Source organism: Panthera leo, chromosome A1 (assembly GCF_018350215.1).
Source record: "Panthera leo isolate Ple1 chromosome A1, P.leo_Ple1_pat1.1, whole genome shotgun sequence".
NCBI lineage: Eukaryota > Metazoa > Chordata > Mammalia > Carnivora > Felidae > Panthera > Panthera leo.
The window spans coordinates 6,474,235-6,491,846 of record NC_056679.1 but is presented as its reverse complement, the minus strand read 5'-3'; positions in this window follow the sequence as shown (position 1 = coordinate 6,491,846).

Genomic DNA, 17,612 nt, shown 5'->3' with positions numbered 1-17,612 from the left:
TAGGCCAGTGAGGGATGCGGGGATGAACGGGGAGCCCTGTCCTTGAAGAGCTGCAGCCGCACACAGTGGAACGGTAACAATTCCAAACGCATAAAAGTCACCGAAAGCTAAATTAAAAAGCGCCACACGGGACATGCAGCGAACAAGCTAGGGCTCCTCCAGGAGTGATGAGGTCAGGGAATACGTACAGGTGTCTGGGCACTCTGGGCAGACTGCCTGGAGGCGGTGGCATCACGCAAGCCGTCCGGCCAAGTGTGGTACTGACTTGTGCTGCGTGTGGGACCGCAGCGCAGTCCCCCTGCAGGGACCCAGACTCGGGTCCCTCATTGTGTCTGGGGGCTACCTGTGTTCCTCGCCCCCCCCTTGCAAGCAGAATGTGGGGACCCCAGGGGGCCCTTGGTTAGGGGAGACCTAACCAAGGAGCCGTGGGTGCAGGTGCCGCTCCCAGCCCTCCAGAAACGGGCACAGGAAGCACAGCGCAGCTGAAACGGGGTGAAGACAATTCCTTTCTCGTGGGGGTAAAAACGCTCATCGACCCCATGTGTGGGGCACTCACCCTGTAAGTTTTACGGATGTAACTAGTTATCAGCGGCAGCCATACGCACAAAATTCAGTTTTCCTGCCATCCCAGCCTTAGCGCGGAACTCAGTGTCTCCCGATCTCCCCACCAAAATCCATCCACATATAGCAAAGCGAGTAGTAGGGACAATTTGCTGAGGATTTCTTAGGGACGACTGAAGAAGGAGGACTTCGCTCCAACATCCCAGAACACTCCATACAAATTTTCCCCAAAGCCAGGGGTGGTGGCAGTGGCGGAGGTCCCGGGCTCTCTCCCAGCCAGATTTTTTCCCCTGCCCCCCAAACATGTCTTAGGTATTGGCGTGCCTAGTTGCTCTGGCAGCTTCATAAACAGCTCGGCTGCCAGCAATCAGACCCCTTCGCTTTCGGAGGCAATTTCCTGGAACAGAGTTTCTTGAAGTCTCGCACCTGACAACATACCTCTTCCACGCCAATTCAGGGTGTTCTCCTGGAAAAGACCGTTGGCGACTATGATTTTCTCTGCCTTGCTATGTGGGTCAGCTTGGGCCCAGGGAGATTAAATGCTTTCCCCGCCATTTTGCCAGTCGAAATCAAAATTGGATTTGTGTTCCTCGGCCCCCTTCTCTAAGTGCTCACGGTCAGGCGTTGGAAGAACGTTCTAGCATTAAGAGACACATTCAGATAGAAAGCGAGGATGTGGGAAGGCTCCTGCCCTCTAGCCTAAGCTCTGACTCAGCCTTGGGAAAGAAAAGCCCAGGTCAGAAACTTCCACGGGAGAAGTGCTATTGGCCACGTGCTTCCTGCGGTCTATTCTACATCTTTCCTCTGGGGCCTGTTGGGACCCTTGGGGTGCGTCTGCCCTCTCTCTCTCTCTCTCTCTCTCTCGAGGAGCCAGATGTTAGGCCAGACGTCCAGGTTTCACGCACCTGGAAGGCCATCCCGGACCCCAAGATGTCCTCGAGCCCATCCGCAGAATTCCCTTCTGATTATCAACGGCAATAATATTATTATTGACCCGACCACCACACCATCGCGACTTACGTGAATGATGATTTCCTTTATGATTTCCCAGACCACAGGCTGATGCAAAGTCCATCCCACCTCCGACCTCTTTGCTTGCCTGTTCACCGTCCGCAAAGCCTTGGCTCTCAACCTGTAAGTCTTGTTTTTTTAGGATCTTCACGACTCCGTGCAAGAATTCCATCACCGTAATAAACACAGGAGGAAATAACGTAAACTGAAAGGGGAAAGAAAAAGAAAAGAATGGTCTTCCCTTGGGGTTGTTTGTGAGCCGCCCGGCCCCCTGACATGGGCTCCTGGGCCTTATTCCCTCATTCACCGAATCACTTAGGCAAGCCAGGGCTGGATCCCACTCCCTGGGGCTGTTGGAAGGAACTTAGGACGAGGCCCAGCCTCCGCTCAGCTGTGAGGCTTGTTATCTGCTTACCCGTCCGCTGACTTTTATTAAGTACCTGGTCAACGACCAACTCTGTGTTTCTTGACATGGGCTTGAGTGAGACCCTACAGCTGGGCCCCGTCTTCCGCCCCGTTTGGACATCTGACAGAGGCGGGCGTGGCCTGTCATCTCCCCTGCCCCAGGCCCTCTGTGCCCTGGTGCACCTGTCCTGAGTGCCGGGGGTACCCTCGCCACACTGGCAATCCTTGAGGGCAGTGGCTATGGATTATTCACCCCGAAGCCCTGGGCCTGCATAAAAGGCCCTCCCCCACTTCCTCTCTAGAGCTAGACACACACCCCATCACCCCGCTAGGGGAGAAAAACACACCCCTCGGCTCCTCTAGGGAAGAAGCAAAACATTCTGAAGTCTGTTACTCGCCAGGATTTTTATCAACAACCTGCTTGGACGCCGAAGGCAGATGCCCTTTCCCTTGAAACTTGAGCCAAGGCTCGGCCAGGGAAGCCCCGCATTGGTTCCCGGGAGCCCCTCCTGGCCCTGCAGGGTCCCTAGGACTGTCTGAGGACACCCCCCAACCATTCAGAAGGCACCCACTCCCGCCCCCAGGGCCAGGGTCCTGAGGACCCCCCCTGGGACGCATGACAAGGCCCCTCTGGAGGGACTGTGACTGGGTGGTGGGTGAAAAGGGCCAAGGCAGGATGTATCCTCGGGACCCCGTCTCACTCAGTCAATGCCTGAGCTTAACTGAAGTTGTCACGGGGGCTCCAACAGGGCGCAAAGCCTCGCCCTCGGCACCCCGGAGGGAAACCCTGTGCTCTGCCTTCTTCCCTTGCCCCAACTTCATTCTTTTGCGTTGGATTTGGAGTTGGGCATCTCTACGTTGGGCATTTAGAGTGGGCATTAGGTTTTGTTTCTGTTTCTGTTTCTTTTCTTTTTAAGTTTGGCTTTATAAACGCAGAGAAAGAAGCCTCTGAAGGTTGTGAGGGGCAGAGGCCCTATGACAGGACGGTAGGGTTTTCCGAGGCTGGGGGAAGGGGGGTGAAGAGGGGTCTGTGTTCTGCTGTAGGGGCGCCCCCCTGGAGGTGGTCGGACCCTTGGGGCAGTGGCTGCTGGCCCCCGAGGGGACCAGAGCCTCAGCGCTGATCCTGAGCAAGCCTTCCTTCCTGGCCAGTATCCAAGGCCACGGGCAAGAGTCACAGAGGAAGGGCAGGGACTTCTTCCAAGGACAGCAGAGCCTCTTGTTCCCCTGGTGACCAGGGTCTGCTCTGTCACGGCCCTGGTGGTGGGGGCTGGGCCAGGTGTGGGATGACCAGGAATGAAGGACTCAAACATTTCTTGTAGTTCACACTTCTTGGAACAAATTTATACCCACGACATTACTTTATAAACACAAGGGATCATGATTACCGGAAGGCCATTGGCCTTCTGGCTTGAGCCCCTCCCCTTCAACTGTACTGAGATATTTATCTCCCTAGTTCTTGATGATCCAGACCTGGGCCTGGCTGTAGGAGTTGGTCTTGGGGTGGGGGGTGGGGAGATAAATAAAATATAATGAAATAAAAAGGCTCGAGGGCATCTGGACTTCTCTGGGAATGTAACAAGATGCCTTGAGGGAGGAAACTCAGAATTTTGCCTGGACAGGCACAGACAGCAGGGAGACTCAGAGGTCAGGAGGCCAGGCTCAGAGGCGCCAGGTCCGAGGGTCCCTAGACCCCCGACAAGCTACAGCGGCCTTTGTCCCTGAGGCCCAGTGCTGGGACTGAGTCTTCGGGGGAAACTGGAAACGGGATGGATTTCTCAAAACAGAAATTGAATCGAGCAGTGGGGAATATAGATAGTAAATCAACGCCACCTCCCTGATTATTTTTATAGCAAGCTAATTTTAAATGCTCTATTTCTATAGGAATCAGTGAGACCTCCACCCATCTGCAGCTCCAACCGCCGAGTTTTTCTGTCTTCTCACAGCTTGGTTTTTTTTTACAGCACCGACTAAAATCGCATGAAAGCGCATTTTTTTACAGCACCGACTAAAATCGCATGAAAGCGCATTTTTTTACAGCACCGACTAAAATCGCATGAAAGCGCATTTACACCCCTGATTCCCCAGGCAGCCACTTCTCATACCCTGAGACACAAGCCAATTTCTCTGAGGACAGGGACATTCATCGTGATTATTATTATTGTTTTTTAACCTAAGCTTCTGTGATGCGATCTCCCTCCTCTGAATTTCCATCTATTTGAGTACTGACACCTCTTAATAAGAATTTCACGTTTGCTCCACAGAAAACCACGGGGGTGGCTTACAGAGGGAAGGAGAGGGGAGAAGGCAGACCAGCCTTGAGAGCGACAATCAGAAAGGAGGAGACAGGGATAAAGAAGGTCAGGTTCTCGGGGACAGCCGGAGGATGCCATCACCACCTGCTCCCTCCTCCAGGTGGCTCTCGCTATGGGTCTCTCTGGGATGAACAGTCGCACATTTTCTCTTCGGTCGCCTTGCCTGATTCTTTGAATCACATCTGCCTTCTCCACTAACCACACCCCATGAAGTCGAGGGCCTCGTCTTCACCTCCGGTCCCTTTCAGCGCCTGCCACAATGGCGTTCCGTGTACATTTATGTAAAGAGTGGGGTGGGTGGTCCCGCCTGCCCACGGAGTGCAAGTGGGCAAATCGCCCGCCTGGTGGTGATTTTCAGGAAAGTTTAAAAAGCATTATTAAGGTCTGTTTGATGCAAGCCACTGTGCCAGAAACGTTGAGACTATGTATTACACTCTTGTTCTTACTGGAGTGTTCTATTGGCCAACCGAGTCTCTGTAAGGCTTGAATCGAAACTGCCCGAGGGAGCATTTGATCCAATGGGTGGTGGCCTGGTGGCCTGGTGACCTGGTTAAGTCCCAGGGTCAGAACATGGGTTGCTATGCCCATGGACCCCCCCAGCAGGGGCAGGCTTGCTGATAAGAATCTAAGCAGCCAGGGGGCACCTGGGTGGCTCAGCCCGATGAGTGTCCAGCTCTTGACTTTGGCTCAGGTCATCGAGCTCTGAGTCGGGCCTCGCAGAGCCTGCTTAAAATTCTCTCTCTCCCTCTCTCTCGCTGCCCTTCCCCCATGCTCTCTCTCAAAATAAAGTAATTAATTAAAAAAAAAATAAGAGAATCTAAGCATCCAGGGCCACCATGAACATTTATTGGCCCTAACAAGAGTAGAAATGAAAGCCTATTTACAGTCTTGTTGCTTTGATTAGTAATTAAATCTTTATTAAATAAAGAATTGGTTATAGACTGTTTGTAGATTTGATGTGAGGCAGGCTCACCAGAGGTCTGCTAAATTTCATTGGTTCCAGTTTTTAAAAATTTAAGCGGATTGTAGATTTTCTATTTTTTATCTTTTTTTTTTGAGCTCTATTTTTGTATTTCTTCTTTTTTTTTTAATAATGTTTGTTTAATTTTGAGAGGGAGAGAGGCAGAGAGAGAGGGAGACAGAGGACCCAAAGTAGGCTCTGAGCTGTTAGCGCAGAGCTTGATGTGGGGCTCAAACCCGTGAACCGTGAGATCACGACCCGAGCCCAAGTTAGACGCTTAACCAACTGAGCCACCCAGGTGCCCCGATTTTTGTATTTCTTTACCTACTTTACTTACTTCAATCTCCACTGCACTCATGTGCAATGATTCACTCCAAGGACTGAAAAAATATATAGAATTGTATTTAAAGTGTCTGGAATTTTAAGGGCGCCTGGGTGGTTCAGTCGGTTGGGTGTCCGACTTCAGCTCAGGTCACGATCTCATGATCCATGAGTTCAAGCCCCGCGTCGGGCTCTGTGCTGACAGCTCGGAGCCTGGAACCTGCTTTGGATTCTGTGTCTCCCTCTCTGCATCTCCCTCGCTCGCACTCTGCCTCTCTCTCTCTCTCAAAAAATAAACATTAAAAAAATTTTTAAAGTGTCTGGAATCTGAATGTCAGTTCATAAGAAAATGTAAATTCAAATTAGTTTGTGTCTTCAAAACACTCATTTTCCCCCTCAAGTATGCAAAGTCATCTAGGAATTTTAAAAGCAAATAGGTTACAACTCATGAATATCAAAAGCGTAAGTCAAAAGGACTTAAACAAAACTGCAACTCTCATTTATATTTTCGAAACAGTGATTAAACCCTATTCAATATTAAAAATAAAGCCATTTACAATCCTAGCATTCAAGGTCCATCTCATTGCCAAGGTTGAGACTCAGTGCCATTAGATGGCACATGTTGACTTTGCGCCTATGCGTATACACCTTTGAGAGCCCTAGGAGAGTTCCAGAGTGCAAAATGTTCCCTGCTGGGAACCTGTACAGTCTCTACAGTGAACGCCGTACTAGTCAGCATGTGGCCTGGAGCCAGCAATCAGAATGTGAGGAGAAGCCAGGACATGGGCATCAGCACCCCTGGGAGATGAGATTTTGCTGTGCAGGAATCGATTGTATTTATGCGAAGAGGCCAAGTTCATTAATTAACCTTTCTCTTCTCTAGAAGCCTCCCCAACTCTGAGGAACTGTCCTTCTCTGGCATCAGCATGCGAATCTGCTCAGTATTTGCGCCCTGGGACACGAGAGCAAAGTGTCTTGCTGGGGCCTGAATGGGGGTTGGGTTTGGGGGGAGCACTGGGTCCTGAGTGACAGAGGTGTCATGTTCTTTAAGGAGTTGATTGTCCCTATGTTTGTGACACGCAGGGCCCTCTGAAGCAGGGCCACATGGCAGGGGCCCCTCTCGCCCAGGTCCGAGAGCGGCACTACCTTGGCCTGCCCCACGGAAACATGGAGAGGCATGGTTCTCACTCTCAAGAGCCAGATAGAGGGGAGCTTTCCAAGTGTGGGAAACCACCACCCGCCATACTTACAGGACTAGAAACCTGGGTGGGCTTAAAGGCACCGCAGAAGGCATCTCAGAAACCCCACTGCCCTAGAATCAGAGCTTCCCTAAGAACCAGGATAAGACCGAGCAGCGTGCTGCATTGACAGGGACAGACCCGTGAGATCTGAGATGCGTTTTCTGGAGGCACGTAGAGATGATGTGTAAACACTTTTGACCTTAGGGCAGGTGGTGGTTAAAGAAAATTACATTTACTCTGTTTGACTGAGTGTCTGGTGGCCAGGCAGGCTCAGATAATTAAAACTATTTTTAATTGGGTGCATTGTTTATTGATTTGCTTGGCTATTTATAGCCTTTCTTGTCCTATCTCTCCAGACTCTGCCCGACTCTGGGGAGAGGGAGGAGCGGGGACATTTTCCCTGTGCCCCCAGGACCCTCCCCATGCCTGTGGAGCTCCCCCAGGGAAGCCTGGGGCTTAGTCATGCTTGAGCTCACAGCCCTCCAGACGCGGCAATGCTTTGTAAGTGTCACCGGAACATACGACTGGAAACATTTCTACTTTTTTTTTTTTTTTTGCATGAGCAAACACTTGTGGATTCTGGAAAATCTACCCTACTCAGCTCACTGACTCCTGCATTGATAATGGCAACTGCTACCATTCACTGAGAACCTACTGTGAGGTCACCTTTGGCCCTTGCTGAAAGGTTTTGAGGAAGGCTGTCTGCTGTCTTACAGACGAAGAAATGGAAGTTCGGGAAAGATCGGTAACTGCTGTCGTCATAGCTGTTCCGTGTAGAACTGGGATGGAGTCCAGTTTCAAGGACCCCAATGCCACGTCGCCCCCCACCCTTTCCCGTTCTGTCTCATGCTGGTTAGTTTCAGATGGGAGGGGCTTCACAAGGAGCCCCAGCCCGGCAGAGACACTGCCTGTGAGCTCCCCAGGTTCTGCCGGTGTCTGATCTCCCCACGCACCTCTGTAGGTCCTGACAGCAAACTCCCACCGCCCCTCAGTTCCTGGACTTGCCCCATCGGTTGGGGAGACCAAGCTCACTGCACCCTCTTGTTCTGCATCTGTAACATCCACCTTGCTCTAGACTCTATGCATGTGGCCTTGGCCTCTCTTTGCACCGATGACACAAAGGGACCTTTCGCTCCTGGCCAACGTGGGCGCCCCGACACAACCCCCTTCTCTCCCTCCCCCTCCCTTCCCCAGCTTTGCTCCCTACATTTCTTGTGCAAAGTTTTTCTTCCATAGGCCCCATTTGGAGTGAAAAGCCAACAGGGGACTAGACGATCCAACATGAATGCATGTTTGGGCCCGTTCTCCTGGACACGCACAGCTTCTTTAGGGTCGTAGGGTAGCAAAGCAGATGCAAACTGCTTCACTTGATGAATGTTAGAAAAAAAAAATTGAACCTAGTGTCCATCATATGGGGTATGTACCCCACATACCCACTGTTCTAGTCAGTTCAAGCTGCTTTAACAAGATACCACACACTGGCTGGCTCAAACAACACACATTTACTTCTCACAGTTCCGAGGGCTTGGATGTCCACATCTGCAGATCCAGTGTCCGGTGAGGGCCCTCTTCCCGGTTTGCATGCGGATGGCCGCCATCTTGCCATGTCCCCCCATCGGGAAGGGAGAGATCATCTCTCTCGGGTCTTTTCTTCTAAAGGCACTGATCCCCTCGTGAGGACTCCAGTCTCATGACCTCCTTACCTCACAAAAAACCCCACTTATTAATACCATCACACTGGGGATTAGGGCTTCGACCTGTGACTTTGGGGAGATGTAAACTTGCAGTCCAGAGCACGCACACACGAGGCATGCGTCTCCCAGCGAGGGCAGCTGTGACCCGCCCCACACAGAGGTGTCTGCGGTCTACGAAAGCAGTCCCGAAACAGAGCAGGCATTACATCACACAAACGTGTGGCTCTTCAAAGCTCGAGTCCCCAAAGGAGAGGACCGTGAGCTTGCTGAAGAGTCCAGGAGGTGGCAAATGCCAAAGTCTTTCAGCTGTGGTTCTTCTGGGATAAGGTTCTGGAAACCTAATATCTGCTGGGATATTAGGTTTCCATTAGATGGGATAATGCCTGGGTAGCCTCTGGCCCCTGCAACCTTAACTTGTTAGGTCTCTGAGCTAACAACCAAGGCACCCAAACACAGACAAAAGCAGACGGCGTGGTGAGCACTTAGTACGCACAGTGAGCCTTTGCATGCTGTCTGACTTTTGAATTATCCCAGCACACCAGGGTTCAGCAGACAGGAAGCTATTTATGGATTCGCAAGTGAAGAAGCATGCGTCTGTTCAAGCAGGAAGAGTCCTGACTCCAGACCGACATCTTTCATGTGACATTAATCGTCAGATTGCAAGCTCTCTCTGGGTCTGACATCTACTTGCCGTGACCGATGGACAGACGGTGGGGAAATGCACACCTGTCCCTGTTGAGATGTGCCACACCCCACGAAGAGGTGCCTCTCGGTGCAGGCAAAAGGCCCTTTTGCTCAGATCTGAGCCCATCTGGCGGTGGGCAAAAATTCACTTGCACGTTGGAAGCTGAGTTGCATCTCAGGGATGGGACAAACCTCAAAGCAGGTATTTGAAACTGAAAATAAAATTGTAAGTCAACTTTTTGTTAAATTACATTTAAGACACTGAGTCCAAGATAGAACTCAGTTTAAAAAAACCTTAGTCTTTTGGAGCGCCTGGGCGGCTCAGTCGGTTAAGCGTCCGACTTCGGCTCAGGTCATGATCTCACTGTCCGTGAGTTGGAGCCCCGTGTCGGGCTCTGTCCTGACAGACGGCCCAGAGTCTGGAACCTGCTTCGGATTCTGTGTCTCCCTCTCTCTCTGCGCCTCCCCACTCACGCTCTGTCTCTCTCACTCTCAAAAATGAATACACGTTAAAGAAAAAAATTTTTTTTAAATCTTAATCTTTTCGATGAAAAGATGAAAGTCTTTTTAAAATCATTTCTACTGAGGGGTGCCTGGGTGGCTCAGTCGGTTGAGCGTCCGACTTCAGCTCAGGTCACGATCTCGCGGTCCGTGAGTTCAAGCCCTGCATCGGGCTCTGGGCTGATGGCTCAGAGCCCGGAGCCTGCTTCCGATTCTGTGTCTCCCTGTCTCTCTGCTCCTCCCCCGTTCATGCTCTGTCTCTCTCTGTCTCAAAAATAAATAAAAACGTTAAAAAAAATCATTTCTACTGAATCTATGCTCAACTGGCTGGTTGACATCATTCCATTCCAAGGGATAGACACGTTAACAACAGCAGGTGGAATCCTTTACCTATAAAAGCTTAGGACAGGCTATTAGGTAAGTTATTAGAACAACTGGAGATTCCTTTTCTCCCTACAATCACCCACGATCTTTCTCCGCTCTGCTTGGAGCCCACAGGTCTACGACCACATTGACGGGGCTCCTTGTCCTTGGCTACCCGTTGGACTTGGCCAATGGAGGCACGACTGAGAGGGAGGAGGTAGAGGGAGGCCCTGGCGGGCAGTGGCTACATTCCTTTGCCAAGAGCCCCAGCTCATACGCTGCAAGCCTCTCCCCTGACTCACAGCTCTGAGTTTCCATAACTTCCTTCTCCTCCTTTGTCCGTCAGGCCCGAGGAGGTAGTGACTTCCCGCTGTCCTTAGTCCCAGGGCAGGTGTTTTGCCCTCCCTTGTTGGATTCCCTTGACTCTGTCTATACCTTTATAAAAAAAAATCCCTTGGTCACACTCTTCTAGATCACCCTGTCTTTTTGGAGCCATCGGTTTCCTGCTGGAATCTTGTGGAAAAAACCTCGGTGAGAGCTTCTAGTAAATTATTTCAGCGTTATCTGCCAGTGAGCCTTCAGCTCCTCTGCCACGAACCTACTTATTCAGCCAACGTTTGTCGAATGCCGCCGCATGCCCTCTACTGTGTGAAGTGCCTTCACGCAACTTGGAGACGCGAGTGGTTAGCGGCTCGGTCTGGGCCCGGGCAGGTAGGCCAGGAGGACTTCCCAGAGGAAGAAGCATGTATGATCAGGAGTCGAAAAGGCAAATAGGAGGCACCGGAAAACAGGCTGAGGGGTAGGAGTGTTCTAAACGTGGGAACCAGAACGTGCAAAGGCCCGGAGAGCACCGGGTACAAAGTAAGGTGGGGGCGCTGAGCGTCTTCGAGACGGTTGTCAGCAAGGAGGCTAGCTGGCGGGATGTGAGGGAGAAGATCCAGCAAGCACTGTAAGCCACGGGAGGAAGCGTGGCTTGATGTTGAGGGCAGTGAGCAGTCGTGAGGGCTGTGGGCCCCAGAGGACCGAGCCCAGATGGACCGAGGCGGGGGAGGTGGGGAAATGAGTTAGCAGGCCTTTGGGGGATCCCAGGTGCCCAGACCTCAGACGGTGGCAGCGGGGTGGCTAGAAACAGACGGACTCAAAAAGGATTTTGGAAACAGACACACCTGCCTGTCACAGCCTCCCCGCCTTCACGGCCTCGCTCTGACCGTGGTTCCGATGCTGCTGCTGAGCTGCTCACGTGGAGGTTCCCTGTGGCTCCGCTTCTCTGCGTCCGCACCCCTCGTTGGCCAATCTCCTGCCCCGGGCCCCCATTTCCCAGCTCCGGCCCATCACCCTTGGGAAACCCCAACAGAGACGGATGCATCTGTGAGTACAAACCCAGGGAACATTTTGGTAAGAGCCTGCCACGTGCCGGGACTGGGCGAGGGTCTTTAATGTACGATCTTCGTAATTCCAGGAAGTCTTTATGTGGTCCCCATTCTGTCACCAAGAAACAGCAGGCTCGGCCTCCCCAACCAGGGGGCGCCGTGGCGGGGTGATGGCAGACCGGAGGTGGAGGTGTCTGCCTCCCAAATCCATGCTTTTCCCAACAAGACGCACTGTATTCGACTCAACTGTATTTTGGAGACTGTATTGTGTAAATTCCTACAAGCTGACGATTGTACCTTCGAGCAGCCTGGAGCAGAGGCCCCTGCCTTGAACCTCAGGCGACACATAAACTTGCAACCCGCTGGCATCTGCAGGGCCTAAGCACAGAGGCATTTCTTTAAATGTAAGATGATCTGTGGAGAGGGACCCCAAGAGCCGATTCCCATGTCTGGGCGGCCCCTGCCCGCTCGCTCTTTCCCCTATTAGCCCCCTGCTCTTTGTTCTGAAACCCACAGAAGGCTCACACATTTTGTTCTGCGATTTTAGCACCCAGATGATGGTTTCACTGCTTTTTAGCTTTTTGTCTAGCTCGAGACGTACGTGTGGTTAGAAAAATAATGCAACTGTTTTTGAACTTGATAAGAGTGTTGCCTCTTTGAACCACAAAACTGTGAGATTTTCAGGGGCGGAAACAGTGGACCGAGCTCCCAGCACATAGCATGCGTGTTAAATGACATTGACCTGAAGGAACACTTCAAGGCCAGCCCGCGCACCCCGGGCCTTCAGGAGGACTGTATTTGACCCTTCTTTGCCTCTTTAAAATCTTGCTATGTCCCGAAGCCAGCGCCGCGGAGAAAGAGTCCTGGGGGCTTCTGGAAAGTTCACCTGATTCCTGAACCATCTCCCTGGCCCATGTCATCCCCTGACCCCTAGTTTGCTTTCACCACTGGACTCAAAAAGTGTCCTCTCTAGACGTGGACTTTGTTATGGGTAGAATTGTGCCCCTCCAAACTTACTATGTTGAATTCCTAGCCCCCGGCACCTCAGAATGGGACCTTACTTGGAGATAAACCCATTATAGATGTATAAGATAAGATCACACAGGAGTGGGGTGGCCCCGAATGCTGTGTAACCGGTATCTGTTTTTTTTTTAAATGTTTATTCATTTATTTTGAGGTAGGGAGGGGCAGAGAGAGAGAGAGAATCCAAGCAGGCTCTGTGCCACCAGCTCAGAGCCCAATGCAGGGCTTGATCTCGTGAACCGTGAGATCATGGCCTGAACTGAAATCAAGAGTTAGACACTTAGCCTCCTGCGCCACCCAGGGCTCCCCCCGGTGTCCATAATAAAAGGGAAATTTGGACACAGAGCTAGGCACACAGGCCACCACATATGAAGGTTGCAGAAGCAGAAGCCAGGAGAGAGGCCTGGAGCCTTCAGAGGGAGCAGGGCCCTGCTAACACCTTGACCTTGACATCCAGCCTCCAGAGCTGTGAGACAGTAAATTTCCGTTGTTTAAGGCCTCCAGTCTCATGGTCCTTTGTCTCAGCAGCCTAGGAGATTCACAGCGCTTTGTAACTGACCCTGGGCCCTTCTTCTGTCCGGGCTATGGTGGCCCCTTGAGCAGAAGCCAGACAGAGACAGAGACCTGTGGTCCGGCAGCTGCATGAATGTTTACACACTCTTATTGGGCTCAGAGTTTCCCCTCAGAGGTAACCTAGTGCGGGCTGAGGAGAGCAGGTTCATGATGATCTCCAGAAAGAGAACACAAAACCTCAGGAAGGGACGAAAGCAGCTTTTGAAACAGAGAAGAGCAAAACATAAATGAAATTAAAATTCACCTCGGGAGCACGTACATGTACTGAAGTCAGTCTTTGGGTACAAAAGCATACGCAGGTGGCTGAGCACTCTGGCCATCAAGCATCCGGCATGCGCCCCGAGTCCTTGGACGCCAGGGGTCCCTGCCTTCAGGAAGCTTCTCATGTGGCTGAGAGGAAAGGAGTGCACAGAGAAGCTAGAGGGTCGTGGACACCAAGGGCAGGCATGAGTCCTGGATCTTCCGTTTGCATTGACGTTGGGAGGGGGCAATGGGGCAGGGAGAAGGAGACTCCACGGGAACCCAGCCTCTAGGCCCACGAGCCCTAGGAGCAGGGACAAACAGCCAGGAGAACAGCAGACTTGAATGACCCTGGGCGGATTGCTTCCCCTCACTAAGCCTCAAATTTCTTTGCCGTAAAAATCAGGATAACAGCTCCCTTGCAGGGCTCTTGGGTAATACTTTTAAGGCAGCATCATATATGAAGCGGACCTAGAACCTACGAGGCCCTCAGTCAAGAATAGCTATTCATGAGAGAAACAAACTGTTTATTTGCCAAAGGAAATACGAGCGCGGTCTAGGTCTGAACGCCCTCCCGCTGACCTCCACCACTACCCTCCCGGGCTTTCTAGAAGTATGGCTTCAAGCATTCCCAGGATGATTAGTTCACAGATCACACAGCGAGGGGTTCTAGGGGGACCGATGACCTGGATCACAGACTACAGAATAAAAGTTACCGCAGAGGGTGTGAGGGATAAATGATCGAATCTCCAGCCTGATTACTGTGTAAAGTGAAATTTGGAGAGGAAAGAGACTGTGATCAGATAAACCAGAGAAAGTGACAAAGAAAATTGATTGTGTCCTGAAATGTTCAACCCAGCTGACCCAGAGCTGGTTCCCTGCAGAGTTTCATCAATCACTGGGGAGGTGGCCCAGGCTGAGCCACAGGGAACAACCTGCATTTACCCAACCAGGCTGCGGAGCTTGCTTCTGCGCATGAGGTCTGCTTTCACGGGAGGAGACGAAGGGATCTGTTCTTTGTCCTTAACAGAACCACGATAGAAAGGCCCAAATACTGCGCATATTTGATAAGAAATGGAAAACACACAACTTTTAAGTAAATGCTTGGTTCTACTTTCTAATACATATCCATTCGCTTATGAGTAGAATATCAGAGGCAAAAATTCCACAGTCTCTTTGAAAACTAGAGTTAATGACCCGTTACTTCTCCTGACCTGATATTGATGACGACGCTTTTGTTAAAAAGTGACACTTCCTAAGATGCCTGGTGTGAGAGCATAGCAGATGGTAAATAGGGTTTTCTTGGTGTCCCAGCACAGGATTGTTTTCAAAGGAGCCGAGCAGTTTAATACCCGTATTTAGAGCCACTACTGAAAATTTACCAAGTTCGGTCTCTGCCCTGATTAGTATTTTTTTTTTTTTTTCCCTCTCAAAAATACACTTCTCTTTACGGGGTGTTTTTTTTTTTTAAACCTTTTTTAAAAAAATTTTTTTTTAATGTTTATTTATTTTTGAGACAGAGAGAGACAGAGCATGAACGGGGGAGGAGCAGAGAGAGAGGAAGACGCAGAATCGGAAGCAGGCTCCAGGCTCCGAGCCATCAGCCCAGAGCCGGACTCGGGGCTTGAACTCACAGACCGCGAGATCGTGACCTGAGCCGAAGTCGGACGCTTAACCGACTGAGCCACCCAGGCGCCCCGGGGTGTTTTTTTTTTTTTTTTTTATGCTGCCATTTGTCAAGCGTGCAAATATAGACACAAAAATAGATAGGCAGCGTTCTTAGATCAAGAAATACAATGCTGTTGAAACCCAGTTGGAGCTGACAGTTTCTAGAGACACTGGGTTACAGGGTTACAGCTGAGGCCGCAGCAACGGGCCCCCCTTGACTCGGGGAAGCACCAACTTTGAGACGATGGAGGCGTCACTAACCGCTCTCAGCTTCAGTAGTCTCACCTGTGAACGGGGTTAACAACAGAAATAATTGTCCATTATACCATGTTTTCTACCACATGCTATTTGTGGTTAGAAAAAACAAGATGTTGGGGCGCCTGGGTGGCTCAGTCGGTTAAGCGTCCGACTTCGGCTCAGGTCACGATCTCGCGGTCCGTGAGTTCGAGCCCCGCGTCGGGCTCTGTGCTGACAGCTCAGAGCCTGGAGCCTGCTTCGGATTCTGTGTCTCCCTCTCTCTCTGCCCCTCCCCCTGCTCATGCTCTATCTCTCTCTGTCTCAAAAATAAATAAACGTTATAAAAAAAAATTTTTTTTTTTAAAGAAAAAACAAGATGTCGTTTAAGGAGATAGCTCGGCAGAGCCCCATTTGGGTCCCTACAGGAAGGTTTCAAAAACCAAACTTTGTTGAGTCCCTTAGGGACAATGCCCACCAGTCAGGCTCAGGGAAAAACTGTAAGATCCTAGGAGAGGTGGGCTTCTTGAAGCCCAGGGACCCTGACAGCTCCATGGGTTATATTTTACTGCTCGTGGGTGTTTGCCCGACAGGATGCAGCTGTAGAAAACAGGAACCACTCTGGCCCATTTCAGCGTATTAGAGCTAATATATTTAATCTACTTAATAATGTTTAATATATTTAATAATGTTTAATAATTGGATGTGCATTCTTCAAAACTCTTTGGAAGGTCTAAGAGGCATGTCAGGACATCACCACGGGCTCCCATTTTCCGCCTTTAGACGATGAATTAAAAGCGCTCGGAACAATTTTCTCCCTTAACTTCTTTTTTGTAACTCTTTGCCGCCCAAGGTGTTCAGCATTTTGCTTCAGGTTCTGAAGCACAGAGGTAATTTTTGCCTTTGGTTTCAGAAATGTACCCCAGTGTTCTGCTTATCTACTTGAAACTGCTTTTATGATTATTATTCAATTTTTATTTTTAAGTGTCTGGTTTTACCAGTGTTTTCACTTGTTTTATTTTTAATTTTTTTTTAATGTTCATTTATTTTTGAGAGAGAGAGAGAGAGAGAGAGAGCGTGAGCAGGGGAGGGGCAGAGAGAGAGGGAGGCACAGAATCCGAAGCGGGCTCCAGGCTCTGAGCTGTCAGCACAGAGCCCAACGCAGGGCTCAAACTCACGAACCGTGAGATCATGACCTGAGCTGAAGTTGGACGCTCAACCAACTGAGCCACCCAGGCGCCCCCGATGCTTTAACTTTTAAAATGGTCTCAAAGTTATTTTGTGGGAGAGGACTATCACAAGGTGTAAATCATAAATACTTCAATATTTCTTTGTTGTTTTTTACATAGGTACTCTGCCGCGCAGGGTTATTTGGCAAATAATGATTTCTAAGGGTGCTAATAGACTGTATTTTAATGAATTAATGTATTCAGCTACAAAAATGTATATGAAGCGTCACCTGCAAACTTGTTACAAACGCACGTTCTTGGGTGGCTCAGTCGGTTGAGCGTTCAACTCGTGATTTTAGCTCGGGTCATGATCCCAGCGTCGTGGGATGGAGCCCCGTGTCGGGCTCCGTGCTGAGCTTAGAGCCTGGTTAAGATTCTCTCTCCCCCTCCCGCTGCCTCTCCCCCACCCTTAGATTAAAAAATGCACATTCTTGGGCCCCATCCCAGACTTAATCTGAAACTCTGGAGAAAGGGGTGGCAGTCAACCTTGCAGGCAATTCTAGTGCATGATAAAGTTTGAGACCTACTCGTCAGGGGGGAAATAAATAGGAAAACACAGTTCTGTGTGATAAATGCTAAGCTGGAGTCGTGCTCCAGGCACTACGGGAACCCAGTGGCAATCGCCTGCAGAGAGCAGGCAGTGTATCACAGGAGAGGCGATTCATTAACTGAACCTTACGGGACGATCGGGACTTTGCCAGGAAGACAACATGGAGAAACGTGTTGCAGGCAGAGGAAAGACAAGAACATGTGAAAATATGTTGACTTGGGAAAGTACAAGACCGTCCTCGTATAGAGGTTTTGAAAAGAATTCTCTGCCTTCAAAACAAAGAGGATATATCTTTGGGAACAAAAAAAAAGAATTCTCAAAATGGAATTGGGTTGATCTAGATTGAGTCCTCAACAGGGCGCCTGGGAGGCTCGGTCGGTTAAGTGTCCAACTTGGGCTCAGGTCACGATCTCATGGTTCTTGAGTTCAAGCCTTGCGTCGGGCTCTGTGCTGATGGCTCAGAGCCTGGAGCCTGCTTCAGATTCTGTGTCTCTCTCTCTCTCTCTCTCTTTCTCTCTGCCCTCCCCTGCTCATGCTCTGTCTCTTTCTCTCTCTCAAAAGTAAATAAACATTAAAAAAAATTAGATTGAGTCCTCAGCTGAAGGGCAAAACGTGGAGTCAATATCTTACACCTGTCTCACTGATTCGGCCTGGATGCCTCCCTCTTTGTG